The 16,727-nt window shown below is 40.5% G+C and overlaps 1 protein-coding gene across 9 annotated transcripts in view; it reads left to right on the forward strand.

The window, feature by feature from the left end:
- The first annotated feature begins 287 nt into the window (after positions 1-287).
- The window catches only part of WDR17 (WD repeat domain 17), a 114,115-nt gene continuing 97,675 nt past the window's right edge, over positions 288-16,727 (forward strand). For 4 of the 9 annotated variants that reach the window (XR_007124516.1, XR_007124518.1, XR_007124517.1 and 1 more), the window contains exon 1: positions 288-469. The gene's annotated coding sequence lies outside the window, so the exon portion shown is untranslated. Of the gene's footprint in view, positions 470-15,138; positions 15,279-16,727 lie in introns of those variants that run through there. The other 5 variants (XM_047714081.1, XM_047714071.1, XM_047714114.1 and 2 more) reach the window with 3 other exon arrangements.

Here is a 16,727-nt window from a genome sequence, read left to right on the forward strand (position 1 = left end):
CACTCTCCTCGGAAGTGCAGACGCAGTATGGGGCATCTGTCCGGTTCCGAGAACGCGGTGGTTCACCGCTTTCCTTCGCTTTGGGCCTCCCTGTAAACTCCGCAGCAGCCCCGCCCAATGCCCGGGAACCGCGTCCTCCGCGCAGCCTCCCCGTTGCCAGGTAACCAAGCTCCCGCACACAAGGTCTCCGCGGGTCGGGAGTCGCCACCGCCTCCCAGCCCAGCGCTCCAATCAGGGACCGGCGTGTCTGTCACGTGGCCCGCGGGGGCGGGCCCAGGAGAGCCCGGGGCTTGGTACAGCGCGAGGAGCCGCTTCCCGGCCCCACGGAACCCGCGGTCCCGCCGCCCCGCCCCAGGAGTCCGAGGCACGCCGCGGGGGAGGCTGGGGAGCGCTCGGGCCGGCACGCTCCGCCGCCGCGCCCGCTTCAACACCTCCAGCTGTTCGCAGCTGCGGTCGCCGCCTTCTCCAGGTAAGGGGCCCGCGGGGCGCAGGGGGAAAGGGGGGTGGGCGCAGGCGTGAAGAGGGGTCTTGGAGGCGGCGTGGCGTCGCGGGAGCGGGCGTGTCACCGCGCTGGTGAGGATAGCAGAGCCGCGTGCTGCACGCCCTCCCGGGCTTTGAGCACGACAGCCTGATGCGTGACTCCCCGGAGTTTTAGGGTCAGGCACCTGATGATCAGGAGGCACAACCAGCAGCCAGTGTGTGTATGGACACCTGAGCTGCCCTGCAGTGTGAACTGACCATTATTCTGATTTTTAAGGTTATTAAGTATATGCATGCCCGGAGTCTGGACTGTATGCCCGCAGGGCACCTGTGTGTAGATTTCCCACCCTTTGGGAGATGGTCTTAATAGGTTGTACCAAGAAGGCTTTGAGTGAGACGGAAGTGTGTACCAGGAAAGGACAGTATTGAATGTGAGAGGCATAGTATGTGGTAAAGGATAAAAAATACAGTCCTTCCTGTTTTTCCACACCCTCCCAGATTTTTGCCTGCAAATATTAAAAGGAGACAAATTTAAGATGACTTTTACTCTTTTAAAAGCAATGGATGTGAATGAAATGTAGCGATCACTTTGTGTACCACTTGTGTTTGTAACTTCTCCTGGTCGATTGATTGATTGCAGTCTTGAACGAGGGCTTGAAGAGAGGTGACCGTTTCTGAATCTTGCGCTGAGCATTTCAGGAACACCCCTGAGAGGAACGCGTTTTCCCTACCAGTTTTTATAACCAAAGTTAGAAGTCCTTCTTGAATAGTTTAAGTAACCTTAGGTTACTTAAAAAGCCTTTAGGTTTTCTCCACAGAGTAAATTCTTCAGGGAATTTATAAAATTCTCTTTAGGTATCCCTCTCTCTCTCTCACAGATGTGTCTCCAGGAATGGTCTCATCAATAGTGAGAGAATAATCTCCCTGTGATTATCATACAACACAGCAGGTTTGGGATATTCTCAGTACCCTGCTTGTGGGGAGCTGATGCCCGGCTTACGGTGATTACAACCACTATGGAAAAAGCACTTTTTAATGTCCTTTTGAGATTCTGTCTCACTGGCTTAAGTATGCAAGAAAATGGGCATAGTTATGTCTTATCTGTGTGAAGGCAGGAATCTGAGCCAAGTGGTCTGACAGTCTTTACTGTTCTGTGATCTAAAATTAAAGTAGAAATTAAGTGACTATGAAAAATTGTCAGTTAACTCAAAATTTTGGGAAACAGTAAATACTTTACTGTATTGTTTAGAGTTTGATGGCACAAATGCTAGTTTTAAGTCATTGCATTAAGAGTTCTTGAGATGTCTTCTCAAGTGGAATAAACCAGTGGTCTGTTTCAAAGGGCATACAAGGAAAAAAAATCCTCATTCATTCATTCATTTTTTCTTTCCCTCTGAACAGCCCAAAATACAATGGGCACTGTATTTTTTTCTTTTCTTTTCTTTTTTTTTTTTAAAGATTTTATTTATTTATTTGAGAGAGAGACAGTGAGAGAGAGCATGAGCGAGGAGAAGGTCAGAGGGAGAAGCAGACTCCCCATGGAGCTGGGAGCCCGATGTGGAACTCGATCCCGGAATTCCGGGACCATGACCTGAGTCAAAGGCAGTCGTCCAACCAACTGAGCCACCCAGGCGTCCCTACACTGTATTTATTTCTTATATGCAACATAAAAAACATGTATTTTAAGTGAGCTCTGTAAACTGTATGTTAAAATGTCTCTTTGAATGTTATTATATTGATTTGATTTTTTCTCCTGTGCTAGTATTTATAAAAATATGTAAAGAACTGTGGGTATCTGTGGAGAAAAAAAAATCAAGTATATTTACTCGAAAGTTTAAAAGTTCTTCATTTGTTATTACTAAATATTGGTATGCTAAAATTTTTTGTTACTCATTCATTACATAATAATTCCATATATTAGAAAGCCACAAATTAATTTAGCTTAGGAAAAAAAATGTTGTTAAATCCCCTGCTCCCAGTAGAGGGACTATGAAGGCTGGAATGTTTTTGTTATTTTCTCTAGCCTTTACCTCTAGCCCTCAGCTTGGGCACAGAGGAGCCAGTGGCGGTTTTTAAATCACTCAGAGACAATTAGGAATAGTTGTATTTTTCTTTGTTTTACCCTGGTAGTTAATAGAAGTCCAACATAAGTGATTAGGTTATCACGATCAATAAAATTTGTTCAAATTCTCCAGACTACCTAATTTTTTTGCCTAACCTCTGAAATGAAGACCAAAATGAAATTCAGTTTTGAGGGATTCACATTCACATTCACAATAAATTTCAGAATTTATTGAAGTCTGGTATATTCCAGAAAGGTGACAGCTTATCAGATTACTGAATCACCAGTTTACTCATCCATTCGTGGCAATGCCATATATACAAACTTTACTACTACTGTGTAGAATCAACTAATTTTCTTTTATATTTTGTATATCTACTCTGAAATATTCGAGTGAAGTCATACAGCTTTTAGTGTGTTTTCAGGAACTGAACTTTTTTCAGGAACTGAAAATTTTTTAAAAAAATTTTTTATTAACATATAATGTATTATTAGCCCCAGGGGTACAGGTCTGTGAATTGTCAGGTTTACACACTTCACAGCACTCACCTTAGCACATACCTTCCCCAAAGTCGGTAACCCAGCCACCCTCTCCCTACCCCTCCCCACCCCCGCAACCCTCAGTTTGTTTTGTGAGATTAAGAGTCTCTTATGGGGGGGGCGCCTGGGTGGCTCAGTGGGTTAAGCCGCTGCCTTCGGCTCAGGTCATGATCCCAGGTCCTGGGTTCGAGCCCCACATCGGGCTTTCTGCTCAGCAGGGAGCCTGCTTCCTCCTCTCTCTCTGCCTGCCTCTCTGCCTACTTGTGATTTCTCTCTGTCAAATAAATAAATAAAATCTTTAAAAAAAAAAAAAAGAGTCTCTTATGGTTTGTCTAGGAATTGAGTATTTTAATCCATAAGAATCATGTTAGGAATTTGGGAGGGGCTTCTTTATTAACTCTGATACCTTCTTTTCTTTTGTATCAGAAACATATTAAACTAAGAATTGGTTGGCACTTTTCAACATTCAAGACTTGCTGTATTCTGTGATAATCACATGGAGATTATTCTCTCACTGTTGATGAGACCTTTCCTGGAGATTGTGAGAAAGAAATGAGATGTGGGGGCCCCTGGGTGGCCCAGTGGGTTAAACCCTCTGCCTTTGGCTCAGGTCATGATTCCAGGGTCCTGGGATAGAGCCCCTCATCAGGCTTCTCTGCTCAGCAGGGAGCCTCTTTCCCTCCCTGTCTCTGCCCGCCTGTGGGCCTAATTGTGATCTCTGTCTGTCAAATAAATAAAATCTTTAAAAAAGAAAGAAAGAAAGAAAGAAAGAAATGAGATGTGGATGCCTGAAGAGAATTTGAGAAATTCCCCAAAGAATTTACTCTATAGAGAAACAAAACCTAAAGGAAAGTCTTTTTTCTTACCTGGGGTTGCTTAAAATGTTCAAGAATATGTAACTTTGGTTACAAATATTGGTAGAGACATATTATAAAATGACCAGCTTTGACGAATGCCTTTGTGTATCAAGAAAATATCTCATGATCGATTAGAAAGATTTCAAAAGTTGTAACAGTAAAACGTGAGCTGTCACATTAGGAGAGAGGGTTCAGGATGTTTTTACCTGACTTCAATGACTAGAAAAAACTAGATCTGTAACTGAAGAGAAATTCAAACAGTTGAAATAGGCTAGACTTTGTAGAAAAGTCCGCCTGCCTTTGAAGCCATAGGAGACATTTGTCATGCAGATGTCTACTTGAGTGAGAGAATTTAAAAAACAGTAATGACAGAAGTCTTGCTTTTTATTACTCTACAGGTGGGTCCCCACTGTGATTTTTTAGCCTAATTACTCCTAAAACTCTGCAGTTCTGCATTTTAATTACATATATATATATTAACAATGGTAATAAAAATCTTCTACAGTAAGATCATACGGCAGATAATTTATCAGTTATTTGCTATTAATAAGGATTATTGATAATGGTCATATTCAGGAAAACTCTATGAAGAAATGTAAGATAATTTTTCATGCTTTGGTAAGGATGTTACTACATTCAGTACTTAATTTATAGATTCGAATGCTCAGCCATTGACAACTCACAATAGAGGAGTTCAGTTGTCTTCCTTATTCTTAGGTTCATTTTCTTCCAGGTTGCTGACACACTAGGTTGTGAGCAAGGACCAATATCCCAGGCAGCCTCATTTGCAATTATATATAATAAATTCAATTTCTTATCTTGTACACAGAAACTTTCAAATTGGAAAGTAGAAAATAATTCTCATTACAGAGAGCACTCATGTTTGATGTGCTGTAGGAAAACCTGCCCCTTACTATGTAAAACACCTCCACGTGGAGTCTTGAAAATTAAACAGTTGGTTAATATGAAACAGGTAATAGTTAATTAAATTTGGTCCTTTAAGATAAAACAGTACGAATGAATTTTCATCAAGAGTTAACATTTTATTTTGAAGGTAAGTATGGTAAATAGGCTTGGAAGAGTCATTTCAGAATGTTTGCTGGAAGGCCTCTTAGAGACCAGTTAATCTAACACCCTTATTTTGTAGATGAGGTCACGAAACACGTAATGATATGTTGCTCAAAATGAGTCAATGGGAAAGCTGATATAGAACTTGGGCTCTGATATTTTGCATTGTGCTGCTCCCTAAAGAAGCGCAGAATATGTCACCAGCATCATTTTCCTTTTTTTTGGGGAAGGATATTTATCTATTTATTTTAGAGGGAGACGGAGAGAGCCCATGAGTGGACAGGGGAGGGGGAGGGGGCAGGGGAGAGGGAGAGAGAATCTCAAGCAGACTCTGTGCTGATGGGGGGAGCCTGCCGTGGGGCCCGATCCCACAACCCTGAAACCAAGGCCTGAGATGAAACCAAGAGTCAGTCACTCAACCCACTGTGCCACCCAGGTGCCCCATCATTTTCTCTTTCATTACATTTTTTTGAATACCTAATTCAAAACTTGGAGTAGTTAGGAATTACATCACTTTTATGTTTATTCTATATTGTTAAAATAATTACTGTACAAAGTGAGCACTTTACAGGTGTTTGGTTTCATCATATAGAAGGGTTACTTAAAATATTGGTTAGAAAGTGTTTTCCCACAATTTGTATTGTTCATTGATTTGCTTATTAATACAAGTTAAGTTTTGCTGCAAAGTCTTATGTGATTTTCTTGGGGATTCATTTATCTTAAAAATTCTTTATCCCAATACATCTCAGTGGTACCTAAGTGCCTGTAGCCATCACATCTCCAGTTGAATAATAAATGCAGTTGAATACTAAAAATAAGAAACTTTTGGAAGTTGTATCTGAAGTCTAGATGATGATTACCATTAGGTATCACTTTGAAGTTAGATGTTTATTTTCTAGACTTTGTGCCACTCTGGTACCAGATGCCATCTAGAGCAGTGTTACTCGAAGTACCTTAGACCAGCAGCTTTCCTATGAGCTTGTTAGAAATGCAGATTCTCACATCAGGCCCTGAGCCAATCAGAATCTCTAAGGGAGGGATCAGAATCTGTTTTAATAAGCCTTGAGTGATTCTTAAACAAGGTAGGGTTTGGAAAGTACTGATATAAGGTACATTATGCCGTTGGACCCCAACACCTCATGAGCTGGTAATGGCCATTGTATAATTCCACTTTTGAAACTTGGGAGCACATGAACTGCCAAATAAATGAATTAATTCCTGAAAACATAATAGTGGGTACATTTCATAAACATCTGATAGTAGCTTTTTTTTTTTTTTTAAGATTTTTTTTTATTTATTTATTTGACAGAGAGAAATCACAAGTAGGCAGAGAGGCAGGCAGAGAGAGAGGAGGAAGCAGGCTCCCTGCTGAGCAGAAAGCCCGGTGTGGGGCCCGAACCCAGGACCTGGGATCATGACCTGAGCCGAAGGCAGCGGCCCAACCCACTGAGCCACCCAGGCGCCCCTGATAGTAGCTTTTTGGACATAATGTTTCATCTTCATTATTAACTACATTAATTCATCTTTGAGGGGAATTTTATGTTGCCTAAGAGCATAATTTTTGACAGATGGGCTATCAAGTAAATAAGGAACCTATGTGATCTGCATTTGTCCTGACTTAGCCCATGCAACCCTTCACTTATCAAACTTTAGGATTTATCGCAGGCCTTCTATCAATGTATGGATGCATACATTGAAGACATTTTTGGATTTAGTGACTTATGTGGGCTATTTCTGTTCATTTTAAAGCTTTCCAGCTTTAACACCATTGGATTTCCTTTGCTGGTTTTTCTAAATTGACTTATCAAAATAATTTTTAATACCACTTGCCAAGAATGAGAAAATGCCAGTCCAAGTAATAGTGCCAAATTGGAATCCTTATTTTCAAACAGATAAGCATAAAAGCCCACCCTTGCTTAAAAACTCATATAAAAAAATACAACCCACAAAACAGACTAATAGAAAGGGGTGGGGATCCTGGTTTACAAAATGATTCATGGCATAGCTTCTCAAGTTTTCATTCAGGAGTAATGATCCTATTTATAAAAATAAGGCTACAGAGGCGCCTGGGTGGCTCAGTGGGTTAAAGCCTCTGCCTTCCGCTCAGGTCATGGTCCCAAGGTCCTGGAATTGAGCCCCACATCGGGCTCTCTGCTCAGCCGGGAGCCTGCTTCCACCTCTCTCTCTGCCTGCCTCTCTGCCTACTTGTGATCTCTGTCAAATAAATAAATAAAATCTTTAAAAAATAATAAAATAAAATAAAAAAATAAGGCTACATATTTTTGCCATACCCTAATATGGAAATAATCCAATATCTTTTTATGACAAATACATACTTATATTAAAATGTTTCTGTCAATGGAATATTTTCCTCTAACTTACTAGTTTATGGGTGAAAATTTAGATGATTTCACCCCTCCTCTGCTTTTCTTTCGCTGACTCAGAATGGTCACACTGAGGTATAAACATGATCCCTTTGTTCAAGAAAAGTGGATTACTTCTTCAGTCAAATTAAAAGTTATCCCCACATTGCAGCTCAAGAGATTCTAAAATCCTCCAACCATCTAGAGAAAACTAATTCCATAATTTAAATCCATATAATTTTCATTTTGGGGGTTAAAGTGTAGGAAAGTGTAAAAATAAATGTGCAGATGGATGATAGAGTCCGTGTAGGTGGATGATGAAATCTTTAAATCAGTGTCTTGGGCTTATAACAAGCGTGTTTTCTTGATCAAATTGAATTTGTGCTGGCGTGAGTGATCGTTCTCTGAGTCCAAACTAGAACTACCATAATGACCTTAATCTTTTCTGTTTGCTAACTAATCCAGGATTTTAACGTAGGTTAATACCATGTGCTTGTTGTGACCTATTTTACCATGTAAGCTTTTAAGAACATCATGATTTGACATATGCTGGGCGTGCTGAGAGTAAGTGCCCAGCCAAGCTCAGGAAAGGTAAATGTAGGAATGGTAGAAATTTAAGAGTTGAATCTTGGTCAGTACAAGATTCTAGAGGCAGTTTTTCAGCTAAATTATCTTTACTGTCCTTAAACTATATAAGTAGTTCTCCACCTTTACTGTGCATATAAATCATCTGGGGGTAATGTTAAAAGCAGATTTCCATGAAACAGCTGAACATAAGGGAAGGAAAAAAAAGAGGGAGGCAAACCATAAGAGATGCTTAACTCTAGAGAACAAACTGAGGGTTCCTGGAGAGAGCTGGGTGGGGAATGAGCTAAATGAGTGATGGGTGTTAAGGAGGGCGGTTGTGGTTAGCACTCAGTGGTAGATATAAGTGATGAATCACTAAATTCTCCTGAAACCAATATTGCATGATATGTTAACTAATTAGACTTTTAATAAAAACCTAAAGAAAAAAAAAGCAGGTTTCCAGGCTCTACCATAAGATTCTGACCCACTAGCTTTGGGGTGTGATCCAGGAACCTGCAACTTTTGCAAGTTTCTCGGTTAATTCTTTTTTTTTTTTTTAAAGATTTTATTTATTTATTTGACAGAGAGAAATCACAAGTAAGCAGAGAGGCAGGCAGAGAGAGAGGAGGAAGCAGGCTCCCTGCTGAGCAGAAAGCCCCATGTGGGGCTCGAACCCAGGACCTGGGATCATGACCTGAGCCGAAGGCAGCGGCTTAACCCACTGAGCCACTCAGGTGCCCCAGTTTCTCAGTTAATTCTGATGCAAGAGAAGTAAGACCCACACTTTGAGATGGATTGATATAGAGATTTTTTAAAATTTCGTTCATCTTGATAATCCATGGCTCCACGTATCAGTGAGAATAGTGGTCCTGTAGAATTAACGGATGCTAGACAGAGGAAAAAGACCTCAAGTTAGTGAGCCAATGGCTTATTAAAAAACACATTTTGGGGGGCAGTTTCCAGATATTTTCTAATGAGCACATGTTGATTATATAATTACAAAAATTTTTTTTGTATAGCTCTGAGCATAGATTTATTCAAATTTTAAACACTGATTTTTAGCAAAAGTTTTTAGGGTTTTGTTCTTTGTTTTTTGTTAATGTAATCAGTATAGTTCTATTAAGAAAATTTGCAAAATTCCAGAGACTATAAAGGTGAGTTAAACAAAACTACCTTGAATCTCCGCATCCTGGTATGTCTCTGATGTTTGAATACATTTTTATATCCTTTTATTGATTTTCCTCAGTGTTTCTCAAACCAGCCACAAACTTTGGTTTCCACCTTTGCTTTGGCTCAGCATGCTTTCGGCACCGGACACCAGATGCCTGTATATTTTGCCCTTCTCATCTCCTTCCAGTCTTTGCTTAGTGTCACCTCAGTATCACCCATACTCCCATCTTTTAAGATTGCCATGTGAGGGGTGTCTGAGTGGCTCAGTCGGTTAAGTGTCTGCCATCAGCTCAGGTCATGATCCCAGGGTCCTGGGATCCAGCCCTGCATTGGACATTGGGCTCCTTACTCAATGGGGGAGTCTGCTTGTCCTTCTGCCTGCTGCTCCCCCTGCTTGTGCTCTCTCTCTCTAACAAATACACACACACACACACACACACACACACACACACACACAGTCTTTTAAAAAAATTGCCACGCCAGCTCAATCTCCAGAACTCCTTGTCCTCTTTTCCTCCATTATCTTCTCTGTACCACGAATTCTCTTCTCATATATGCCATTGACTTGTTTGCTTAGTTCATTCTCTCATTCCTTTCCTCAAGAATAAGAACCGTGGAAGGGCAGGATTTTTGTCTGTTTTGCAGAGTGTTTTTTCATGAATGCCTGACTGGCACCTAGTTGGGGCTTAATAACTACTTGTTGAATGAATGAATGAAATTGAGAAAGGATTATTAAAATTTTAGAAAACATAAACAAGTCAAAGGAATAATAAATTTCCGGCTATGAAATAGCTAACACTTTACCCTGTGGTGTGTATTCTTTTAGTTTTTAAAATGTGTGTATGTGGGGCGCCTGGGTGGCTCAGTGGGTTAGGCCTCTGCCTTCAGCTCAGGTCATGATCCCAGGGTCCTGGGATCTAGCCCCGTATCTGGCTCTCTGCTCAGCAGGGAGCCTGCTTCCTCCTCTCTCTCTGCCTGCCTCTCTGCCTACTTGTGATCTCTGTCTGTCAAGTAAATAAATAAGATCTTTAAAAAAATGTGTGTATGTGTCCGTGTGTATATGTTTATACATATATATAAATTGTATGTAGATTCTTGAATATTGGGACCTAACTATAACATGCCTATTAAGCTAACTACAGAAAACTTTTTCAAATCATTGATTCATTATCACTTTTTGCATTTTAAGATGTTATGTATATGTTTATATATTTTTGTCTGACTTTTTTCTTTTGGCCTTGTTTATGGTCTATTTTAACAGGAATTCAAAATTTAGTATTTGTTTCATGATGATATTTTTCGTTATGTTTTTTAAAAGATTTTATTTATTTATTTGACACACAAAGAGAGATCACAAGGCAGAGAGGCAGGCAGAGAGAGAGAGGGAGGAGAAGCAGGTTCCCTGCTGAGCAGAGAGCCTGATGCGGGGCTCGATCCCAGGACCCTGAGATTATAACCTGAGCCGAAGGCAGAGGCTTAACCCACTGAGCCACCCAGGTGCCCCGATTATTTTTTAATTATAAAAATACTTTGAGTCAATTTCTCTCTAAATATCAAGAAATAAATTGTGTCTATTGATTACTTTTGTAAAATGAGAAATTTAGCATATCTTTGTTTTCTTCTTTTCCTTAATTTCAGTACTTGGGAAAACCAAGATTTTAAATTTTTTTGATAACTTTTATATCATTGGTCTTCTCTTTCAATAATTCCTTTGGAATTTTTTTTCCTTTTGAATTATTTTTTTAATGATTTTTTAACCATATAACTTAGATATTCAGGTTTCTTTGCTTAATATATTTTTAAATTACATGAACTTCTATATTTGAGTCATTCTGATTCATTTTTTCAAAAGCCTGTATTTTTTTATTCAAATGATTTTATTTATTTAATTTTATTTTATTTTTTTAAAGATTTTATTTATTTATTTGACAGACAGAGATCACAAGTAGGCAGAGAGGCAGGCAGAGAGAGAGAGAAGAGGAAGCAGGCTCCCTGCGGAGCAGACAGCCCGATGTGGGACTCGATCCCAGGACCCTGGGATCATGACCTGAGCCGAAGGCAGAGGCTTTAACCCACTGAGCCACCCAGGCGCCCCTATTCAAATGATTTTAAAAGGAATGTTACATGAGTAAATGCCTTCTAAATTCTTGTGTCTATGACAGTGTTTTTCTCTTTGTTTTCCCTTCACACATAAATTATATCTTGGTCATTTATAGAATAGTAAGGTCATCATAGTTGAATTTAACATAGTTATTGTACCTCTGATACGTGTTCAGCAGTGGTGAAAGATGTCAGTCTGAATTCTCTGCGTTTGTACATAACATTTTTAAGAATTCTACTTAGATACTCATATGGTTGTAAAAAACTGAATTAACCCCTGAATTTGCCTTCTACCTATGTATGGATCTTTTTGAAAAATGTATTTTGCTTGAAATAAGACCACTTTGGGGCACCTGGGTGGCTCAGTGGTTAAGCCTCTGCCTTTGGCTCAGGTCATGATCTCAGGGTTCTGGGATCGAACCCCGCATCGGGCTCTCTGCTCAGCGGGGAGCCTGCTTCCCTCTCTCTCTTTGCCTGCCTCTCTGCCTACTTGTGATCTCTCTCTGTCAAATAAATAAAATAAAAAAAAAAAAAGAAGACCACTTTTAGGGTCCTAATCAGGGTTTCTCTCTAATCAGGGTCTTTTTCAGTTCAAGTAATGTTGCTTTGGCTACTTATTGGGTTGTTGCTTTTATTTCTGTTATTTTACTTGTGCTCGAGTCATCTCTAAACATGTTTATAATATGTAGTTTGGGTTTTCATCCCCTGTACACTGGTATGTTTCCTTTTCTCTCTAATTAAAAAAAAAAAAATCTTTGTTTCCCATAATTTTTTTTTTTTTTTTAAGAATTTGTTAATATGTCAGACAGAGAGAGAGGGAAAGCACAAGCAGGGGGAGCAGCAGGCAGAGGGAGAAGCAGACTCCCCGCTGAGCAAGGAGCCTGGTGTGGGACTCGATCCCAGGACGCTGGGGTCATGATCTGAACTGAAGGCAGATGCTTAACCGACTGAACCACCCAGGCGTCCCTTCCCATAATGCTTTTGAGGTTTTTTTACTTGTTTTCTGAAATCACTAATACAAGTTTTATTTTGTTTTGTTTTCGAATTCTGCCTTTTACTGCTCTTTGATGTGGATCTCTCTTCTGCTCTTGCCTTTTAGTTTCTTCATGATCGTTGTTTTGACTATCTCATCCCAGAGCCTTTTTATCTTAGCTGGTAGTATCCTCATTCTTATTCTTGAATGAGAGGATGCCCATAAAGGAGAATCAAAAGACCATGCAGATTGCTGCGAGCCTAGTCTCTGTCTTCTTGAACAGTGGATCAGTCATATCACTATTTGATCAATATAAAAATCTCAACAAAAACAAAACTTATGTCAATATCCTGACCTAATTGCCATCATCTAGCATGCTTTTCATTACCTAGTGTGGTTCTTTTATCCTGAGATGGAATTTTTTCCTCTCTACCTTGACTAAATGGATGGAGGAAATACATTAAAAAATACAAATACTTTTGTGCTTTTCCCTTCCATTTGTAATATATAATTAAAGAGTTACACTTACCGGGGTACAGTGGTACTCTTTTACGTCCCATTTGTCTCCCGTTTCTTTTCTAGTAGCTGGGTTTTTTTTTTTTTCTTTTTTTTTTTTTCTGTAGTTGCTAAGTAGGAATAGTAGAGGTCATAAATGGAGTGGAGAGGACACAAAGAAGTGCGTGAAGGGAATGACAGGCAGCGCCCCAGCTCCCATGACACAGTGGAACGTCTGAGTGACAGAGATCTTGTTTCTCTGAATGGGGGACAGCTAGTGAGGCAGTGATAGTGTTCATTTAGACATACTTTTGGAGAAAGACATTTTAACTTTCTAACAGTACCGTGGATGATCTACCTAGGACACTAGTGCCTAAGACAGAATTAGAGAACTTTGGTATATAGTGGGATTTCCCTTTGGAATGTTGTGAGACGTTGTTTTGAGCGCCGCTGTGAAGGCTTTTTGGTATGTGTGTCTCTGTGTGTGTGTTTTCTGTGATCTTATAAGAGCCAGTTAGGATTCTTTCCGTTTCAGCAACAGAAAATGCCACAGGAATTACTATTCATGTAACTGAAAGTCTAAGGTTAGGTAGCGTGCGCGTGTCATTTACTCTTCTTTTGACTCAGCCCCTTTCTCCTGTGCTGGCTTTTCTCACACTCTAGGTAGTAACCCCCAGCGGTTCTAGATCACTTCTCGTGAGAGCCCGATGCTTGCGTTGGCTCTCATTTCAGGCTCACTGTGGCTCTCATGTCGACAGAGGATGGAGTAGTGCTTACAAAAGTCCTGCGTTTCATGCTTAGACACAGTTAAGCTGTGTTCCTGTCACTGAACCATCACCACGGCCAAGGAAGTGATTAGTGTAAATTTGAACCACCTGCTCCAGTTCAGACGGGGCTTCCACTTAAACCTGGACCAAAGCAGATGTTTGGGGAATCACCAGACAAAACTGCAGAGTTATTTCTGAAAGAAAGGAAGGAAGATGATGGGGAAGCAGACAACAGATGTTCACTGCTGTGTTTAAATGAGAAGTTATGAGAGACTGATGGAAGCCTCTAGAAATGCTGGAACACCTCTTATGCCTCTAAAACACGGGAGACTGCGGGCAGACTGAGCTTGTGAACAAAATAGGGCTTTGAACCTTGAAGCCTGGGAGGACAAAACTCCTCAGTTGGAATTTGAAAGTATAACAAGTTTTAATTAAACTTATATTTAGCTATTTGTCTCTCTAGTTATACTCACATTTTAATCGTTGTGGACTTTATAATATGTAGGTAATGAAATGCAGATTAATTAAGTAATGCATTAGTATCAGAAGAATAGAACCTAGGAATGAATTATCAGTAATGTAAGTACTCTCTGTGCCTGCTTGTAGCTGGTTTTCATTTTTTGGTTCTTGATCTTTATTTCTTTTATTGGAGGCATAGCTACCCACATGTCCTGCACACACTCAGAGTCAGTAGATCTCAGTAGAGCTTTACCCGGGGCCTGTCCCCCTCCTAACAGACCCTGTCCTTTGGCCAGCCAGCTGAGAAACAGTCTTCCCGGGATGCTTCCTGGCGCTCACTTCCCACAGGCTAGTAGTTCAGCCTCATTGTTTGTCACCTACTTCTGTATGTTTTGCTGCCCTGTTGCCCACCAGTCTTCTACTCTGAGTGCCAGGGTAATATTTGTAAATCAAGAAATCTGATATCATTATCACCATGCTTAAACTGCTTCAAGGACTCCCTATCACATGGAAAATAAAATCCACAGTCCTTACCCCGATCTACATGATTTTCCATCATTATATATTTGCCTTCTTGTCCGGCAGACAAGTCACTGTTTTCCTCAGGTACCATGATTCTTTAGGCATAAAAAAATAATTTTTTGCATGAAAGTTCACATCTGTCTCTCTTTCTCTGTTTCTTTTTTTGGACAGCCTTATTAAGCACTTAAAGCAGATTTGTCTTTTCACTCCTCTAAACCCTTGCTTATTCTCTATTAAAGCAGCTACTGGGGCATCTGGGTGGCGCAGTCATTAAGTGTCTGCCTTTGGCTCAGGTCATGATCCCCAGGGTCCTGGGATCGAGCCCCGCGTGGGGCTCTCTGCTCTGCAGGAGCCCTGTTTCTCCCTCTCCCATTCCCTCTGCTTGCGTTCCCTCTTTTGCTGTGTCTCTCTCTGTCAAATAAATAAATAAAATCTATTAAAAAAAAGCAGCTACTGAAAATTGTCTCATACATTTATTTGTGTCTCTCAGAAAAGAAGTGAAATGTAAATAACAGAAAACCAGTGACTTCAAGAGAGATTTAAAAAAATATAGAACAAGTGACTGAAGATGGTGCATCATAGCGTTAGCATTGCAACATTTCTGGAGTTTTCTTGGCCTTTATGTCATGGATTCAAGATAGCTCCTGCAGCAACAGCAGCACGTCAGTGTCCAGGTCAAAAGCAGCAGGGGGAGAAGGACATCAGAGAATGCTACTTACATTTCATCCGCTGAAATTGTGTCACATGCCCACACTTAGTGCAGTGATTATCCCAGGGGGATGATATTAGTATGACTGGTTTAGACCAGCATCCTTCACCTCCTAGCAATAGGAAAAGTCCGGTCCTCACCTGCACGTGAGTATTCTGGGTTTCTGTGGGCAGGGGAGGAGATGGGCGGGAATGTTGTTGGTTAGACAACAGGCAGCGACAGGGCTGTGTCTGGCTCTCCTGATGCTGTAGCTTCTTGAAGTTTGTTTCTTGTTCTTGAAGTTTGTTTCTTGCTCATCTTTGCATCTTTTGTAACCAGCATTAGTGCCTAGGTATGATAAACACCCACTCAATATTTGCTGAAATGAATGGAATAACGTGATACAGCAGATACACATGGATAGAGATGCTTTTCGCTGAGTATGAGGTGGTTGCCCAGAGATACATTCGGTATGGGAAAATAGGGAAACCCCAGCTCTGCCTGTTGTAGTAGGGTGGACAGGAATGACTGAATTTTAATCATAGTACATGCCTGTGCTGATGAAAGCCTGGGAGTTACTTCTACTTAAAGACGATTAAGAAGATTATAACCAATTGACATTATTGATGAATTCTGCTTTCTAAAATATGACTTTGGAAATGATGCAGGCTACGAGCCTACCCAAGGTTTGTTCAAATGTAATAAAGAAATGCAAAATCATGGGGGCTTAAGCAAGATAGAAGTCTGTTTCTTTCACACATGAAAAAGAAAAAAGGCTGGAGGTATGAAGTCCAAGAGGCCTTCAGAGGTCTAGCTCTCGTTTTCAGAGGTCCACTGTTGTGCCATTCCTTGAGGGGAACCCCCATCTGATGATGGAGGGTATCTCCTGAAGCTTCTGCCTTCATCATCCAGATACAGGTGGGGGCAAAGGGTGGGCTACAGACAGCACGCCCCTGCTCTTCAAGTAGACAATGCATACCAGGTGCATTTCACTGTCCAGAATCTGGGCAAATAGAGCTTAGTAATACACTTTCTTCTTTTTCTCAAAAAATTTTCTCTAGGGGCGCCTGGGTGGCTCAGTGGGTTAAGCCATTGCCTTCGGCTCGGGTCATGATCTCAGGGTCCTGGGATCGAGCCCCACATCGGGCTCTCTGCTCGGCGGGGAGCCTGCTTCCTCCTCTCTCTCTGCCTGCCTCTCTGCCTGCTTGTGATCTCTCTCTGTCAAATAAATAAATAAAATCTTAAAAAAAAATTTTTTTTTCTCTAATAGCGGTTCATCTGCATTTTATGAGATGTTTTTCCAAGGACATTTTGAATTCATTTATTTTTTGTTCTAGGTGTTATGAAATAGCAAAGGCAAAGATGATGTATATACAGAGAAATACAGTCTTATCTAAAAATAAAGATATTTTGAACAGTTGATAATACTCTTTCTGCTGTGTCCACTTCCATAAAAAGAATCACTTTCATAAAAACGGGAAATGTTTTTCCTTGAATTTTGACAGAGACCACATTTATGTATCTTAGAAATACAGTATATTTAAGAAACTGCTCAAAATAGGTTTTCTTAGAAAATCAAATTAGTATATAGCAGTTAACTTGGAATTCCATTAGGT

The sequence above is a fragment of the Lutra lutra genome, chromosome 2 (genome assembly GCF_902655055.1).
Source record: "Lutra lutra chromosome 2, mLutLut1.2, whole genome shotgun sequence".
NCBI lineage: Eukaryota > Metazoa > Chordata > Mammalia > Carnivora > Mustelidae > Lutra > Lutra lutra.